Source organism: Solanum lycopersicum, chromosome 1, assembly GCF_036512215.1.
Source record: "Solanum lycopersicum chromosome 1, SLM_r2.1".
NCBI classification, from domain to species: domain Eukaryota; kingdom Viridiplantae; phylum Streptophyta; class Magnoliopsida; order Solanales; family Solanaceae; genus Solanum; species Solanum lycopersicum.
The window spans coordinates 36,742,611-36,760,980 of record NC_090800.1 but is presented as its reverse complement, the minus strand read 5'-3'; the positions used below and the strand labels follow the sequence as shown (position 1 = coordinate 36,760,980).

The following is an 18,370-nucleotide window of genomic DNA, read 5'->3' as shown; positions in this document are numbered from 1 at the left end:
ACATAGTTCTCTCTATAGAATACATCCAACGCAAATGAGTTGGGCTTCCAAGATTAATTTCATCTACTAAATGGATAGGTAAATGTGTCATTATATAAAAAAAAGATGGAGGAAAAATCTTTTCAAGCTCACATTCAAATCTATGATTTCTGCTTTCATCTCATCAAGATCGCTTCTTCTTATAACCTTACTACATGTGGCTTTAAAATAATTCCCCAATCTAATCAAGACCATAGCTACATTCTTGGGTAACACTTTTCTGACTGCAACCTGGAGCAAGTAATGCATTATGAAATGAGCATCGTGACTTTTGTATCCTGATACTTTCATCTCTTCAATTTGCACACGACTTGATATATTATAAGCACACCCTTTTGGTAATTTGGCATCTTTTAAGACGGTGCAAAATAACTTTTTCTCATCTGGTGTCATAGAGAAACAAGCTTTAGCTAGATGGATATTTCCTGTATCACAATCTTTTAGAGGTTGAAGCTCTTTACGTATCCCCATTTCATACAAGTCATAGCGAGAACTTATATGATCTTTGGACTTTACAAGTATATCCAATAAAGTCCCAAGCACACTGTCACAAATATTCTTCTCTATGTGCATCACATCAAGATTGTGCCTCAATTTGTTTGTTGCCCAATACAACAACTCAAAAAATATGGATTTTTTCTTTCATGGACCAACATTCTTTCGTTTTCTTTTCTTTTTGTTCTTTCCAAAAACATTATTGAATTCAAGAAGCTCTTCAAGAATTTGTGCACCTGATAATGGAGTAGGTGCAACTTTATGCTCCTGTTTACCATTAAATGATCTTTTATCTCTTCTGAATGGATGATCAGGAGGTAAAAACGTCCGGTGACCCAAGTAACACATCTTGCGACTATGTTTGAGATATTGGGAACAAGTATTATGGTTACAAGTGGGGCATGCCCATCTCCCCTTGGTTCTCCATCCAGAAAGCATTGCTAGAGCTGGAAAATCACTAATTGTCCACAATAAAGCTGCATGCATTAGAAAGGTTTGATTAGTTACAACATCATATGTTTCAACTCCCACTTCCCATAGTTCCTTCAACTCCGCAATCAGTGGTTCCAAGTATACATCTATATCATTTCCCGGAGACGATGGACCTGGAATAATCATTGATAACATAATATTCTCCGACTTCACGCAAGTCCATGGAGATAAATTATAGTTCATCAACATAACTGGCCATGTGCTATGGGAAATGCTCATAGTTCTGAATGGATTGAAACCATCACTTGAAAGACCCAATCTAACATTACGAGCATCATTAGCAAAGTTAGGATGCAATGAATCAAAATCCTTCCAAGCTTCACCATCTGCAGGATGTCTTAAATTTCCATCTTTAAGTCGTTCAGTATCATGCCATCTCATAGCTACAGATGTTTCAGAACACATGAATATCCTCTGAAGCCTAGGCTTTAAAGGAAAGTACCTTAAAACCTTCACTGGGATTTTCGTAACCTTATTATTTAAGTCATTCCGAACATTCTTCCATCTTGAAGCTCCATACACAGAGCAATTATCTAGCTTTGCATTTTCATTCAAAAATAATATGCAATCATTAGTGCAAGCATGTATTTTCTCATAATGAAGATCCAAATCTTTTATGACCTTTTTTGCCTTGTAAAACGAGTCTGAAAAGGCCACATCAGTCAACTTGTGAATGCATTTAAACAAGTATAGCCGGATGGTAAAACTCAACTTAGAAAAATTCTTACACCTTCGATACAACTCTTCTTTCCTTCCTCCACTAATTTAAAAAATCTTTTTGCATATTCATGTGGCCCCTCCATCACTCCTTCATCTCTCTGATCATCTACAATATTTCTAAAAGTATCATGAAGTAATCTATCAATATCGTCATGCATGTTAGAAGTTTCTTCTTCATCGGTTGGATGTAGCGTATTTCTAGAGGAAAATCCTTCACCATAAAAAACCCATTTGGTGTATCCATGAACAAATCCATGGCAAATCAAATGATCCTCTACCATATTTCGGCAATGCCAACTACGATTAAAGCACTTCTAACAAGGACACAATATTTCATTTCCTTGGGAAGCTCGTTCAAATGCTTTATCAAGAAAATCATTAACTCCATGAATATATTCATTGGTGGATCTTCGGAGATTCATCCAACTTTTATCTCTAAAATCCATTGAATATTTATCCTACATGACATGTGCAAAACATTAAAGCCAATAAATTCATGCGTACAAATAATATCGAAAGAACTTAACAACTCGAACTTTTAGATTAATCGAATCTCAAACCTTCACATCAATTCAACAACAAACATTTACAACACTAATAGAACCAAAAAATATTGACAAGTTAAGTTATTAGCAGCTTCCACCATTTTATAAACTTTATACAAATGAATGACTAAAGGTACACGTAAACACATTTCAAAGCAATAAGGGCAGACCTAGATTAGAGTAAATAACATACATTATAGCAATAGACTGCAATAAGCAAACAAAATAACTATCAATACATTAGTTTTGTTCTAGCAAAACAGTTCATGTATTTGTAAAATAATAACAGAGTATTCACATGGAAAAAGTAGTTCAAACAAACTATAACAACTCATATTCTCTTTATAAAAAAACACAAGAGAGTTAGCTAGTCAATGTAACAACTACCATATAGCAGAAAATTTCTATTACTTTCAATTTCTTACCAATCAGCCTTCTCGGGTTCCAAAAGAACTACTTCAAAAATCCTCAAGTGTTACCTTTGCGTCTGTTTCAGCAAAGCCTATAAATAACATTATCACACAATATTAGTAGGAAACCAAGCCAAAGAGAGGAAAACATATAAGAGATACAAGTCCAAGATAAGAAGCTTAGCTTAGAAAACTCCATCAAAAAAATCCTTTTTTTAATCACAGATACAAAACAAAACAGTGGCACAATGACTCTATTGTTATTAAAATCAAGAAAATTGATTTATTTGAAACTCAAGATTTAATTTTTATCTTCTGTTTATCATCATCATACAAATATTACCAAATATAAGAACACCATTTCGAATTCTTGGTTTAAATCAACCCCACTTTGCTTATTTTCTTTTTGACTCAATCAAAGCTCAAACAATGTTAAATCCAATGCAAAGTATTCATAATGATTCCCAGGTCCTCGATTTCCCTGGAGGCGAGGTCAAATTCATCTCACACTTGAACTATATTCCTTAAACAAAAGAGGAGAGAGTACACTGTTACAGGGTCCTTGGCAATGATGGTTACTCAATAACTATTGATTTTGCAGCAATTGAAAAGGAAGTTGCAGTGAAAATATACACTGATATAGTCAAACTTCAAACAATGGATACAATATTTTATGAAGCACAAAGACAAGGACTATATTCTTTCTATGTTACACTATTGAATGAAACAAATATTGTCAACTTTTAGATTAATCGAATCTCAAACCTTCACATCAATTCAACAACAAACATTTACAACACTAATAGTAGAACCAAAAAATATTGACAAGTTAAGTTATTAGCAACTTCCACCATTTAATAAACTTTATACAAATGAATGACTAAAGGCACACACAAACACATTTCAAAGCAATAAGGACAGACCTAGATTAGAGTAAATAACATACATTATAGCAATAGACTGCAACAAGCAAACAAAATAACTATCAATACATTAGTTTTGATTCTAGCAAAACAGTTCATGTATTTGTAAAATAATAACAGAGTATTCACATGGAAAAAGTAGTTCAAACAAACTATAACAACTCATATTCTCTTTATAAAAAAACACAAGGGAGTTAGCTGGTCAATGTAACAACTACCATATAGAAGAAAATTTCTATTACTTTCAATTTCTTACCAATCATCCTTCTCGGGTTCCAAACGAACTACTTCAAAAATCCTCAAGTGTTACCTTTGGGTCTGTTTCAGCCAAGCCTATAAATAACATAATCACACAATATTAGTAGGAAACCAAGCCAAAGAGAGGAAAAAATATAAGAGATACAAGTCCAAGATAAGTAGCTTAGCTTAGAAAACTCCATCAATTTTTTTTTAATCACACAACAAAAAAAAACAGTGGCACAATGACTCTATTGTTATTAAAATCAAGAAAATTGATTTATTTGAAACCCAAGATTGAATTTTTATCTTCTGTTTATCATCATCATACAAATATCACCAAATATAAGAGCCCCATTTCGAATTCTTAGTTTAAATCAACCCCACTTTGCTTATTCTCTTTTTAACTCAACCAAAGCTCAAACAATGTTAAATCCAATGCAAAGTATTCATAATGATTCCCAGGTCCTCGATTTCCCTGGAGGCGAGGTCAAATTCATCTCACACTTGAACTATATTCCTTAAACAAAAGAGGAGAGAGTACACTGTTACAGGGTCCTTAACGATTAACTATTGATTTTGCAACAATTGAAAAGGAAGTTGCACTGAAAATATACACTGATATAGTCATACTTCAAACAATGGATACAATATTTTATGAAGCACAAAGACAAGGACTATATTCTTTCTTTGTTACACTGTTGAATCAAACAAATATCGTCTAGCTAAGTAAATCAAATGGTGGAGAAGAGAAAGAGACTCCGTAAGCAGATTTAGGGAATGGATTGAAAGAGAAGACTATTTGAGCTCTCAGTTTGAATCAGAACTTCACAGTAATATCAGCAAGGAGTTATTGCAGGCCATTCAAGTTGCAAAAAAACAAGAGAAGTCCCCAAATTGCAGCATATCATGAAGCTCATACAAGCCATAGTTATATGGAAACTTTGGAAGAGAAGGAATGCTTAAAGACATGTTAAAGAGGTCTCTTTTTATTAAAATGTACATTCACTGTCAATATAATATGAATTATGCAAGCAGTTAAAAACTTGAAAAACAAATTCAAGTTCCACACATTTCTATTAATGACACACAAATTCCTAAGACTAACACAATTATAGCCAGTTTAAATTATAGACACTGCATCCAAATAAAACACAACGAACAGGTAAAGTGAGAAGTAAATTATACAAAGCAAATCAATTTGTGCTTCGTGAATGATCAAAACAATATCGGAAAATGCACAAATCCACACAATGTCATTAACTTTAACGAAAAAATAGGGCATTATGTGTCACAGTTTATGCTGGCAGTGACTTATAAGGGAAGATAACATTCAATCGAACAAGCAAAAGACATAGACAATATCAGAATCCGAATGTATTTCAAAGTAAAACGACAGTGACACTCAAGTTTAAACATCTCTTAATAATCAAAAACAAAATTGAAGATAACTAGGCCTTAATCCGAAACAAGTTGAGATCAGCAATATGAATACCAAAAAATAGATGAGAGAACACAGGGTCAAACAACTACAATATTTACATCAAGGTTTGTAGTCAGTCAAAGGGTAAGAGAGTTTTTCAAAAACGAACTAGGTTAAGCTATATCAGTCAACAAAAAGTGAAACAAATACCAGTAGGAAGTAATTTGGGAGTAATTTTTGTCCACATTCACATCAAATGGGGAATATTAAGGAAGAATTCAGCTGGAACAAAAAAATATGCAGAAAGAAATACTTACAGATCCACAAACTTGGAGCACTAGATTTTGACTCTCTTATATATCAAAGAATCAAACAGGGGAAGTTTATACACTAACTATATTAGAGCAAATAACATAGGTTTAAGACTAACCCATATATTATTCTTTAACATTTTTCAAAATTAATTCAATGGGGACTTAGAAATCATGAACTAGAATAGAAAACTTAAACATTATTAACCTTTAAGATGAATTCGTAGTCGACCTCAAAAACATCACCAAAAAGAACGAGCTGGTTGTTTTCCCCGACGAGCTTCAGCAACAGCTTCACAATCGAGCTTCAACAACGAGCTTCAGTAACAGCTTCGCCTACGAGCTTCACCAACAACTTCACTGACAGCTCTTCACCAACGAGCTTCACCAACAGCTTCACCAACAGCTTCACCAACAAATTTCATTTTTCTCACCAAAATCTTCAGAAATTCCTTTCACATGCAGCTTCACCCACAAAAAGCCTCTCTCACATTGCTTTGATGAAATTTCTGAAAAATAAGGGTTTCATTCTTTTTCTTTACATTTTCTAAAAAGTTAATAAATAAAAATTATTTTTTTAGGAGGGACTAATTATATTGGAGGGAAATATATTTTTTTAGGAGGGAAAAATATTTAGGGCTAAAAAATCACAATTATTTTTCTAAAAAACCATTAACATAGAGTTATCTATAGCAACGGTTTTAAAACTTGTTGCTATACCTTCTCTATTGGGACGGTTATCGGGATTATGCAACAGTTTATTTTAATAATTGTTCCATTAGATTCAAGGATATTTGGCCACGGTTATAACCGTTGTAATAGGTTAGCTATTGCTACGATGGTATAACCGTTGCTAAATAAGCGTTGCAGTAAGTCAAATTTCTAGTAGTGAAAGACTTCATCTCATCTTGCATGGCTTCAATCCATTGATTCTTGTGCTCATCTTCCATGGCCTCCTCATAACATTCAGGTTCTCCTCCGTCAGTGAGTAACACAAACTCATTGGGTGAATAACGGGAGGAAGGAACCATTGTCTTGTGGACCTCCGAAGCGGAATATTTTATTCATCCACAACTTCATGAGCAAAAGGATCATCAATAACAATATCATTGTTATTATCAGCATCAACATGTTGATTCGATACATGATTCTGGTCTTCAACATGATTATCAAAACCAACAACACCAGTCACACTTGTGTGAGGAACTTCATCATGATGAACTATACCACCAAAACTTGAAGATTCTACCTTCTCCGCTTTGTCAATATCTTCAATTGTTTGATTCTCCATGAAAATAATATCACGGCTTGTCACAAGTTTCTTTTCAATTGGATCATATAGCCTGTAACAAAATTCATTTAGGCCATATCCAATGAAGATGCATTGCCTTGTCTTGGCATCTAATTTTGACCTCTCATCTTTCGGCACATGTACAAAAGCTTTGCAACCAAATACTCTCAAATGGTCATAGGAAACATCCTTTCCATACCAAACACTATTTGGCACATCACTTTGCAAAGCAACAGCAGGAGATAGATTAATAACATGTGCAGCGGTCAATAAAGCCTCACCCCAAAATGAGTTCGGCAACTTTGCTTCAGAAAGTAAACATCTAACTCCATCAAGGTCCTGTTCATCCTCTCAGCCAAACCATTAAGCTGAGGAGTCCTGGGAGGAGTCTTCTGGTGTCTAATACCTTGATGCTTGCAGTATTCGTCCAATGGTCCACTATATTCACCACCATTATCAGTATGAATACATTTTAATTTCTTTTCAGTTTCTCTTTCAACTGAAGCCTGAAACTGCTTAAAGACACCTTACACTTGGTCTTTAGTCTTCAAGACATAGACCCAAAGTTTTCTCGAGCAATCATCAATGAAAGTGACAAAGTAAAGTGCACCACCCAATGTCTTTGTCTTCATTGGACCACATAAATCAGAGTGCACTAACGCAAGCAATTCTGTCTTTGGGTAGGACTTAAAGGAAACTCTATTTTGTTTACCAGCCAAGAAGTGCTCACATTTTTCTAATTTAGCACTTTGGAAATTTGACAATAATTTCTTCTTGGCTAGAACATTAAGTCCTTTCTCGCTAATGTAGCTAAGCCTCTTGTGCCATAATATTGAAGAGCTATCGCTCTCAACTGCATTCACCATATCAACACAAGCAGAAGCCGTAGTCTAGTATTAGACCACGACGTTTGTTACCACGAGCCACAACCAAGGAACCCTTAATGAGCTTCCATTTTCCATCACCGTTGGTACTAACATATCCTTCATCATCTAAAACACAAATAGAAATTAGGTGCAGACGAACATCAGGAGCATGTTTCATATTGTTCAAAACTAGTTTAGTTCCAATACCAGTTCCCAAACAAATTGTACCAATACCAACCACCCTAGAAACAGTCTCATTACCCATACTCAAGGTTCCAAAATCACCAGGAGTGTAGGAAGAGAAAAAATCATTCCTTGATGTCACATGAGATGCGGCACCAATGTTCACAACCCAGCTTGACTCATCACAAGCAATATTTATCATGTTTGCATCAAGAACGGTAACAAGATCTTCGGTGGTAACGGTGGCTAGGCAATTTTCATTGCCATCTAGTTTAGTTTCTTCTTTGTTATTGTTCTCCCTCTTCAACATCCTGCAGAACTTCTTTGTGAGCCCTTTCATGCCACAATGATAGCACTCAATATCCTTAAGTCTGCCTTTGGATTTGCTCCTATTTTGTTCTCTATGCTGAGAACCACGAGATTTATTTCTCCCCCTAGAGCCAGTTATCAGGACATCCGACGAAGAGGAACTTTGAGTTTTTCTTCTCATCTCTTCATTCAAGACACTACTCTTGGCGGAATCCATAGAGATCACACCATCCAGAGCAAAATTTGACAATGACGTTCTAAATGTTTCCCATGAATCTGGTAGGGAACCAAGTAGAAGCAAGCCTTGAATTTCTTCATCAAATTTGATGCCCATAGCAGATAATTGGTTCATAATCCCCTGAAAATTATTCAGATGGTCTGTCATTGGAGAACCATCATGATACTTCAAACTCAACATCTACTTTATTAAGAACATTTTGTTTTTGCCAGTCTTTCGAGCATACAAACATTCAAGATGCTCCCATAGGGTTCGAGCATGTGTTTCCCCAGAAATATGGTTCAACACATTATCGTCGACCCATTGCCTAATGAATCCACAAACCTGTCTATGCAACACATTCCACTCTTCATCTGTTATACTATTAGGCTTTACAGTGGTAAATACTGGTTTATAAAAAATCTTGACATAAAGCAGATCTTTCATTTTCCCTTTCCAAATGGCATAATTAACACCATTCACATTAACCATTCTACTTGTGTTGGCTTCCATTGTTTTCCCCAAAAAATATTGTTATCGCAAATCAAAGTAAATTTTTTCTGATGTGGAAGTTCAAACTGTGCTGCAACCACAGAGCATACTCAGATAAAACCTTGGCTCTGATACCAGTTTGTTGGGAAAACGCGGACAAGCAGAAAAGTATATATTGTAAAAGTAATGGAAATAAAATGAGAAAATAACGACATCAAGAATTTTACGTGGAAACCCTTCTGAATAAGGGAAAAAACCACGGGCCAAGAGGAGCAACTGATATTACTTGTGTAGTCACGAATACAACACTCAAAATGAGTACTACACACTCAAAAGGAACAACACTCTTTTGGTTTTCGTCTTACTAAAATATCGCTCACACTCTATTTTTCTTCACAGACTATTTTCTTATATAGTCTATGGAATGCCTCACTTTGCTCTCAAAATGATTTATTCTCTCTAACTTGGTGTGTTGTACAAATGAGCAAGAATGCTCTATTTATAGAAGGATAAAACCATGCCTATGTCACTAATGACATATGTAAACATAGCAAAGTCAAGAATGGTTGCAAATCTTACCAGTTTGCCAACTACCAAATCTTTTCTTTTCAACTCCAACTAGTATTCCTTTTTAACAATTGCTTGTACCAATTGAATAGCTAAAGTTGACTAAAACAATGGGATGGATTCAACACAAGCTTAGCAAAAATCTATAGAGAATTGTAAGAAAATAGTGCAAAAGTTGTACACAAAGTCAAGCCAAATGAGACAAATATTTGTTCATCAATGAAAAAGAGCCAAATTTACTGTACAATCTGTACTACCTTTTGTACAATTAGCAGATATAGTGTTTGTCCTTTTTAACTCTCATTTCTAAATAACGATATATTAAGTATTTTAATTGTGTAGCCAAAAATTTGATTTTTTAAAGGGAAAATTTCATATATGACAAACTGAATTTATAGAATAACATTATATGGGTAGAATTTACAAAATTACATTTTATGGGTATAGTTTAATTAGTTATCTAGATTTTAATTTGTATTATTTTTTTAAAAAAAATTGTACTATATTTTACTTTTCCATTACTTGCAAAAATCTAGAGCAAGACGAAATGGAGTACGTGAAATCTTTCTTGAATTTCAAAATATAGTGGAGGGGTGATTTATGAGAAAGATATATAGTGGGGATAGAAGAAATAAAATTAATTTTGCATAAAATTATATATTGAAAATCATAAAGAAGCCTTTTACTGTTACACGAATAGGTGGTGAATCCCATTAGTTATGACAAAAAAAAATAAAACTATACCTTTATTAATTAATTACTTAGTATATTTTGTCATCTCACATAATTTCCTTTTTTTTAAAAATATAGCATGGGTTATTGTCTTTATGGAATTAGTCAATTACTATTTGATTTGGGAATTACAGAAATCCTATGAAATATTTTGTAATGTTTATTTGGTATGCACAACGATATTTAGTTGTATTATGTGTAGCCTTTATGGCGGACTAACTATATTTAGTTGTTTAATCTGTTGATTTTTCTTACGTAGAATATATTATTTATTAGATTATGACTCGTAGTTTGAATACTAGAATAGCTTGTTGAATCCTTGGGGATACACCTTACTCGGTGAAATATCCTTAAAGGCAATGCCACTGGTACGCCTCAAGCTACGAGATTACCGTGATTTCAAATAGTTTTTCAACAAGTTTTATAAAGCTCAATCATTTGATTTGTTCTTCTAAACTATTTTAGTACCTAATAACATTTTTTTTGTTTAATGTGACTATATATAACATATCAAATTGAAAAAAAATTAAAAAATATTTGACAAGATTTTTCTTGAGTTAATTAAATTTACATATTAGCCTAATTTTAATGATTTGAAATATGTTGGATTAAAAAGGGTTGAGCTGATGAATTGACCTAAATAATTTGAACAAGTAGAGCGGGTTGAATTTGAGTTTACCATCCTTAATATACATAAACTGTACATAGGAATTTATGTACAACATGAACCTAATATGAGTTATTCCTTTGCCACAATTTAAGTGACACAATTGAAATTAGGAGAGTCATCCAAATTTATATATGTTTAAATATCTTGAGTTATTAGTGTGTTTGTGATATTTTACATAATTTCAAATATTGATATCTATGTCCCAATTTATGTGGCACATATAAAAGTTTATAAAAGTAAACCAAACTTTTTAAATGCCTTTATGATGTTAATTATTGTGATTCATATTATTTTTTACGTTTTTTCTCATGATAATGTTGTCACTCCTCGAGCTTACACCCTGGACGTGGCCGACACCCAATGACCATTGCTGGTCTTGAGCGAACCCTTGACCTAACTTACTTAACTCAGCGGAAGACTTAACTCAACTCAAGTATAAAGCTGGAACATTCTCATGAGAAAGTACTTTAAATAATTATCTTGGCCAAAATGACACTTAAGTCTCAAAGTTGAAAACATTTGACATGTAAGATAAAAGAGACTGAAATTGAAATGTGTGACTACCCGTCTATTAAGAATCTACTACTAAGATGAATACTGGGACAAACCCCTCAACATTCTATAATGAAATGCTGAAAGCAATAAAGGGTCCTTAGGAAGCAAGGAGGCTCGCCACGAACTCTGGATGCTCAAACTAGATCAACGAGGCACTATATGCTGATCCCGGTTACCTGCTTTTGCATCATAAAGCAATACAGGCCAATTGACATTAGTACATTGAATGTATAAGTTGGAATTGTAAACAACAACCACTAAGCTTGAAAGGAGTTATAATGAACTTACCTTGACTCTGCTCAACACAAGAAGTCATAACTCAATATAAAGTTAGTAAAGACACATGTTATATATATATATATATATATATATATATATATATATATATGAAAGTAATATAGACTCTGTGGGAGATTCTCTAACTGACAACCACCATTATGAGCCTAAGTGGTGATATATTGGCTCGACCACACTCCCAGAACTGTCCTATACTTTGTCGTCGCATAGAACATCCTCAACCTAGTCAATCCACTAGCTTACCGCACATGATCATCTAAAAAGTACGACCTGTTAATACCCATGTTGGCTACATGGTTTACATGGACTGCCGAGTTAATATGAACTCTCATCACCATATCAATACTCAATACCACTCCCACCCCAAACACATAGGATCACTAAAATCCTCAATACCCAATAGTTTATACTCGTAAAACATGTTAAAAAGATTAATCAAACAACCAAAGGAATACTACAACTCAACCAATAAGAATTCAACGTTTTTTTCATCAAGAACTTCAATGTTAATCTTTCAATCTACTGTAAGCTTGTTGAATTGAATCAAATTGGTATGTGGGCGGAAGAACCCAAACAGAAAGATCTCACCTACTTGAATAGGGATCAACCTCGATGAATTTCACTAGAGTCTCTAGGCGTTCTTGGTGAAATGTTGCTCTTTCTCCCTTCTACTTCTCCTCTTTTATTTTGTCCAAAACCCTAAGCATCAAACATATTTTTCGAATCTGAACTAAAACCTAGTTTTACCACAATTAAACCTTAAAACGAATTAGGAAATGGTAGGATAAAAAGATCACTTTACCCTTATTAATATTCGGATTGGTCTTTACTCAGTCCAACAACCAAACTTTGAAAGGCATATCTCCCTCATACGACATCAAAAATGAGCAAACTTGGTGGACCTTTTCAAGGGATTTCCGACCATATGAAGAACTTATTCTAACTCATCCTGAGCTAGAGGCTATGGTTCTTTGAAATGACCAAAACTCGCTTTTTAAACTTAGAATTTTTTCTTTAGATTTTTCCTATTCTTTCAAAAAATAAACTATTCTTAGTTTCTTGGTTTAATTCTAGCTGTTTCTAGTTATGATATGTTACTAATGTTAATTCTTTTTCTATTTATGTGGCACTCATCAAATTTTGAAAGTGAAAAAATATTTCATCAAAAATAAAAAAAACTCTCTTCGATTCAATTGTAATTATATATTAAGTTAGAGTTGAGCCTATATGATCAAGTATGACTAGAATTACCTTCTAAAGATGAAAGTGATGCAATAAATTGTAATTAGACATGGATCATCATAGAATGAAGCTAGTATTGAAAATAGGGCTTGTAGACATTGTTGTTAGGACTTTGGGGCGTAAAATTCAATATGAGGTGATCTTGATTGAATATTCTCTTTCTCTTATACACAATGACATGAATAAGCTAGGAGAAGCAAGTTCTCTCACATAGAAGGATTCTAGGTGTACTTATGGACCTAAACTGAATCACGCTTGTTAAGGTAGAATAGCTTGAGATTGAGTCTTATGATTCCTTCATGGATAGATGAATTATGTAGCTTGGGATAGTGAATCTCATGATAGCTAATGTGAGACCAAAAATACATATTTTTAATCATTATTTGTGTCATATTTATTTTTTATATATGTACTGATTAAATTGGGATAAAATTGAAGAAGTTTAAAGCTAAAACGAGTTAAATATGGAAGATTGAAAAAGGAAATCAAGCAGACAACTTAATAAATTAATTTAAATGTTATATTAATATTTAAATATAAAGAGAAAATCGGCAGTATTCATATTGAATTGCAATTCTGCTGCCATGTGGCAGATTATGAATGGAGCAAAAGAGTATGACGACGAACCAGCGTATAGAATAATTATTGCTGTTTAATTTCGTTTCCCAATTTGTTTTGAACTCAATTACTTTATTTAGTGTTTACATCTTTAAATAATTCATAGGAATAATTATTTGAGGGAACATCAATGTATAAGAGGAGATCAATTATAGGGAATAGAAAGTTGTCAACATTTTTTACGGTTCTTTGTTCTTTCTTTTTTGTTAGACATTAATAGCTAAAGCTCTTGTTCTAGGGATGTAGCTACGGATTCAATGTTGATTATTTAAGGCTTTTGAATTAATTTTTGGTTGACATTATAAGTTGTTTCTATATTCTTGTTTTAGTATTTCGTGCTTGATTATCATTAGATAAGTATATTGTCTAATCTTAAAATCGAGAAAGGAGGGATTAGATCGACCAGAAGGTATAAGCTGGATCAACCCATTAGATTGAGGTGGTTTGTGTTCAGGTGTGACACCCAGATGAACAACTCGGCTGGTTAAGAAATAGGATGAAATATAAATACTCACGAATTAGTTTACTTATCTACGCTCAACTATGTCGTTAGGTATCAAATCGGAGTAGGTGACTAGAGGTGTGTAGCCCGACTCATGCAATTAACCCTATAAACCCGCAGCCTGACAACCAAAATTAGTTCTAAGCCAAAAAATATGATATGTGAAATCCAATATATGTTGTAGCCCTGGGATTTTCCAACTATTGTAAGTAAATTTATTATTTCGTTCTTTCATTCTTCTTTTTTATCTTTGTTAAATAAATAATTAGACTAGTATAACTTAGTAAATTAGTTAATTAACAAGTTCTTTGGGTTCGATAATCTTGTTCTTTTAAGAGTCACTATATTATTTACACGACCGCGTACACTTGCGTGTGCCACTATAAGAAAATTGTGAATTACATGGGGATTTTCTTGGGTATTAGTTTGAAAATCTGTATTAAACTTATTTTTCTACAAATTTTCATACTGATACCCAGGAAAATTTCCATGTAATTTCCACTTTTCTTTTAGTGTGCAATTGGGAGCAACACGTTTTTGGCCCTACTGTCGGGGACTTAGAGATTACCTATTCTTCTAGGTTATACTTTTTATTTTTATTTATTAACTTTAATTAGTTTTTTCCAACAATTTTTTTTCTCTCTTTAAATAATTTGCTAATTTTATTGATACGGATGATTGGGTTAAATCGTGGTAGGGTGATTATAGTACTTTATGTCATATATGTGATTGTTAGTATATTCATTAGAATGGTTATTCTAAAACTTATTCCCTTCCCCTGAACACCTATCTTCTGTTATTTTTGATGTTGATAGGGACAACGAAGCAAAGAATCCAAAACAAGAAACACTTGAATGTACAAACACGTTGGACAAGGTTAATTCAAAAATCAGTGGAGAAATATTTGAATGTACAGAAGGGTACAGAAAAATCGAGAACTATAATATAATCTTGATATTCCTCAATTATAAATTACAACCCAAGCTGAATTATAAGAGATTGGGGCCCAACAAGGAGAAAGTTATGGATAAAAGAGATAGTGAGCCAATATTGGATACATGGACAAATTCAACTTTTAAAGATTGAAGAGTCTCTCCATTAAGAACTGACATACATGACAACCCAACCGATCGAAGAAGGAGTTGAACTCACACAAGAAATCGATCAATTTGGCTAAAATATTCATGATTTAGAGACTCACATGAACAAAAAATTGAGGCTTCTGAAGCCCAATAACTGTTTGTTGTGTATTATGACCAACTAGTGGAGCAAAAAGAGGAATTCCAATCATTTAACTATAGTTTATTCATTAATATCGATGTTGAGAATGAGTACAAAAGTGAGAATGTTTTAAATAGTGTTGATTTGGAGTTAAGGAAATTTGAATCTCATTCAAAACACTTCTCTATAAAATCTTAACCGATGGATGAGTGTATTGATGAGGAACAAGGCTTCTACATTCTAAAATTTTTTAGTCCACGTAGACAAAACGACATTTGTTACTTAAGGGCCAAGAATAGCAAGATGCGACATAAATTACTTGGTTCATTTATCTTTATAACACCTAGCTTTAGAGGAGTATGAAAAATATATGCAAAGTTAGGGGTAAAATTCATAAGTTCAAAGTGGAAAGAAAAGTGGTGAATTTATTTGTGTCGTGCTGTGACGTTAAATTAAGCGCTTATTGGGAGGCAATCTAATTTATAGTATATTTTTTTTATTTTATGTAATTTTTTAGTGTCATCTTTTGTGTTGTTTTTACAAGTTTTAGAAAAGTCTGAGTATCAAAATTTGGAGCTAAGGCGCACGTTTGAGCTAAGTGTGAGGTGACGACCCTTGATGAAAATTAAGAGAACGTGCTACTAGCTAGGCCTAAAAGGCTCTAGGGAGTTTTTCTTACCCTTGTTATAAATTTTATCTGATGCTTTGGGGACATAGCATCTTTCTAACTGTGTGGAAGAATAAATTTCTAGTTTTTCTTTTTTTAATAAGCCTTTTATTTTTTTTAGGATTGCTTCCTTGGCTTTCATTTTCAGTTCTTTTTCTAAGGATAGTCCCTTTCAAACCAAATATCTTTTTTTTTAAGAATACATTTTTGTTAGAGAAAAGAAAAGTCCCTTTTTAGTGGTGCAGTACTTCCTATTTAGATCTAATTTTTGAGTAGTATTTTCTTGTGAATGCTTGATCCGTAAGGAAATTGCAGGCTCTTTGACATGTAAACTCATGATTGTGACTTTGTATTTAACTTATTTTATTTTGTAGTTTGTTATGATCATGTCTCTCTTAGTATTGAAATTGATCTATCTTGATTGATACTTGTGGTAAGAATTTATTTATTCCATGTTTTGCATCTTAGACTAGAAGTTGCCCTGCATATTGAAATGAAATAAAAAGTGTTGCTTTGTTAAGAAGATAATAATAGTTTTTTTTTATTTTCCTTGTAATTTTAGCCTTTTCAGATTATATACCACAAGTTAGCACTTTTGTGGCCAATAGATTTTTAATTGTAGCCATATTTTTGCCTTGACTTTTTTGTTTAATTCTTAGTTTTTGCACCCTGATTTCTTGAACACTGTAGCATTGACTTATTCTAATTGTTAAATCTGAAGAAAAAAAGGGATGGTTGAGTGAAAAGGTAATCAATGATGGCTACAAAGTTCTTACAAAATCCTCTTTGGAAAAATGTGAAAGAAAAAGAACAAAAGAAGATGGACCTGGTCCTTCGAAGACATTGTGCACCTTAACACATGTAAAATATGTAGACAGAGGTTGGATACGATGAAGGAAAACTTAAAAAAAAGAAGTTCGAAACATTCTTGAGATGATGATAATTACTTGTGAAATAATTGTTCAAGAAAGCGATGAAAACAAATAGAAGAAAATAATGGGTGATGAAGTTTGAAATTGCAAAATGTTTAAGGAAGTGTAAGTCCCTATTATATAGTTTTCCTACGCATCCTGTAGTCTATATTACAACCCGTTAAAGTCCTACTTGATTCTATTCAAGCATGCTTAATGAGTGGAGATGTACATAATGACCAAGGCTATGATTCTTTGTGCATACATGTGAATTTTGTTTACGAGTGTGAGTGTTTTTCTTGATATAGATTCCTTAATTTATATTCAAATTTTTTTTAATTGTGTGTGTGGACTATTTTATTTTGAGGTAACTTGTTTCATTACGGAGAAGTGATTTTATTAGCTTTCTTTGATGAGAATAGGTGAGCACGCTTAAATTTGATGAGTTCAAAGTCTTTCCTTGAGGTTAAGAGGTTAGAAGTTTGTTGTTTATATGGATGTGTTGCATAATTGAGAAGTCTACTTGATGTTTTGAAATTGGTATATGACCTAATTACTTGTATTAACCAAAGTGGCGACATTCCTATTTTGATTTATTTGAGATGAGCTTTAATGTTGACGAGCAAAAGTTTAAGTGTGGGGTGGTGATGTAAGAGCAAAAATACATACTTTTAATCAGTACTTTCCTCATATTTATTATTTATATTTTTCCTTTTGAGCATGAATTTTATGGATAACATTAAATAATGTATTTTATTTGTAGAATTAAATGGGATAAAGTTGAAGAAGTTTGAAGCTAAAACAAATTAAATATGTAAGGTTAAAGAAGGAAATCAAGAAGGTAGAATAGTGGATCAAATTAACTATTCTATTAATATTTTTATATATTGAAAAGATCAGCATAATTCAAATTGCATTGCAATTCTACCTTCACGTGGCTGATTATGAAGGGAGCAAAAGAGTTTGACGGCGAATCAGCGTACAAAAATCTTATTCATCTTGGATTTGGTTTCCCAATTTGTTTTGAACTCAATTATTTTAGTTAGGATTTTCTACATCTATAAAATGTCCATAGAAATAATTATCAGGGGGTTAATCAATCTAGATGAGGAGATATTATAAAGAATAGAAAGTTGTCTACATTTTTTAGGGTTCTTTTCTTCTTGTTGTTTTCTTAGACATTAATAGCTAAAGTTCTTGTTCTGGGGTTGTAGCTATGGATTCAATGTTGATTAGTTAAGGCTTTTGACTTAATTTTGATTTTCATTATAAGTTACTCTATATGGTTGTTTTAGTATTTCATGCTTGATCACCATGAGATAATTATATTATCTAATTTAAAAATTGAGATAGGAGATATTAGATCAACCAAAAGATATAGAGAGCTTGATCGACCAATTAGATGGAGGTGATTTGTGTTCAGGATTGACGCCCG

The 18,370-nt window shown here is 33.0% G+C and overlaps 1 long non-coding RNA gene across 1 annotated transcript in view; it reads left to right on the top strand.

Annotated features, from left to right (window-relative positions):
- LOC138348361 (uncharacterized) overlaps positions 1-17,897 on the top strand; it is a 37,408-nt gene extending 19,511 nt beyond the window's left edge. Inside the window, exon 3 of the long non-coding RNA XR_011220937.1 lies at positions 14,952-17,897. This is a non-coding gene — a long non-coding RNA (uncharacterized lncRNA). The remainder of the gene's footprint in view (positions 1-14,951) is intronic.
- Positions 17,898-18,370: the final 473 nt, after the last annotated feature.